This window comes from Temnothorax curvispinosus, unplaced genomic scaffold (genome assembly GCF_003070985.1).
Source record: "Temnothorax curvispinosus isolate PA1 unplaced genomic scaffold, ASM307098v1 QBEX01013184.1, whole genome shotgun sequence".
Lineage (NCBI taxonomy): Eukaryota > Metazoa > Arthropoda > Insecta > Hymenoptera > Formicidae > Temnothorax > Temnothorax curvispinosus.
Genome location: NW_020222964.1, coordinates 47,175 through 49,008, shown reverse-complemented (window position 1 = coordinate 49,008; position 1,834 = coordinate 47,175).

The following is a 1,834-nucleotide window of genomic DNA, read 5'->3' as shown; positions in this document are numbered from 1 at the left end:
TTGCCGCACGAGGTTCTCCAGCGAGCTGGGAATAACGAGACACGTGAAAAGAAACAAATAGGCATTTATTCACAAGAGGCAGGTGTAGTTACAGTAGTTTCATTTCTGTCTTGCTTTTCGTACATATATGTATATATATATGTGCATATACATATATATACACACATATATATTTATATATTTATAATATAGTATCTTGTAACCGACCCGTAATCACCGATCGGTCCAACTACGCAATACAAATGGGCATGAACAATGGGGGCGGGTGCATACAAAGTGTTTGTCCTCTCGCACACGAAACGCGCCGTTTCTTCTACTCCGTTTCTCGTCTTCCAGTTTTTTTTTTCTTATTAATTTTTACTTTAAGCGCAGCGAGATTCTACTTTATAAAATTCTGTGTGTACGTATGCGCGTAATGTGTTCTCAGATAGAATCCCGCTGCCCCCGTTTTACTCGCACGCTGCGAATTCGCCGTGTCCCGATCCCGGCGAATCGCTCTGAACGCGGACGTATTCAGAACTCGGATGTCCTCGTCACACGCTTCTCACCTAATTAAGTGAATTCTCGCGGCACCTTGGAATGAGAATCGTTCAGGGGAGAGCCGTTCCGGTTTCGCTTATACGGGTGTAGGAGGTCAGCACGCGAAGTCGCGTATAATATCGCATACGGAAATGCAGTACGCTGCCCAAGTAGGAACCAATCGCCGATGTTGATTAATTCAATAAGAGGACCCTTATCCCCCCCCCCCCAATTAATCGGCAGCTAATCCTCCCACAGAGACATACCGCATCGGCTCCCTGACCTCTCGCTCGCACGATTCCCACCCCTTTCTCAAAGGTGTCTCGGTGTGTGGTAACAATATATAATATATAGTATGACAATATACGACGACGGCGGCTCTTTAAATTTGTATCCCCTATAGTAACGCGACGATGACGTTGATCATGACAACAATGTAATAACAATGAGGCTTTTAGCGGCGATAGCGTGTGAGTAATCATAGAGTAAATCGATAATCAATTCGTTAATAATGAGGCGGACTCGTCGCGAGGCGAGTCCCGTCGAATGTAAAGCGCTTCCCTCGTGTCGAAAAAACGAATAATCAATAGAGCACTTAGTATAAAGGTATAGAGAGAGAGGTACGTTACTCTTCTCAAGGTAGAGAAAGAGAGACAGAGACAGAGAGAGAGAGAGAGAAAGAGACACTATAATTATCGATGAAGCAATCGTGTTTTTCTTTTTGTGCAGAACAACTTCTTCTATCAGTAGATTCGCATTTCTTTCTTCGTTTAAGGGTATTACATCTCACGGTAAATACAGTAAGGTTCGCTATGCTATGTCAATTATAAGTGGCTCTTGTCGTGTCTTACACCACTCGAAACCCACCCCCCCTCCCCCCAAGCTCCAGACCACCCACCCATCATTCGAGATTATTTCCCCCCCGTGACGACGTGTGTCAACATCTATATAAAGAGACAGTTAAGCAATGCGCAATTTGTGTGAGTGTGTAAGTTCTTCTCTCCTTCGCATGTACGCGTCTGTGCACACACGTGGCTGTATCTACTTAGGATCGTGTGTGCATGTGTGTATGTGTGTGTGTGTCAATGCGAATGATCGGTGCATCGGCACGTGGACGGTGCGATGACGTTTCTCCGTGAACGTGTCTGTCCGATGAAAATTCCATAGCTTCGGCCTTACTCTCTACACGTGTATATCATATTTACAGCCACACTATTTCTTAATTCCTCTCGCGCGCTTTTCGAGGCTGTTCTCCCTCTGAGAGGGGGAAAAAAAAAGAACAAAAAAATGAAAGGGTTGAAAGAAACGCGGGCGG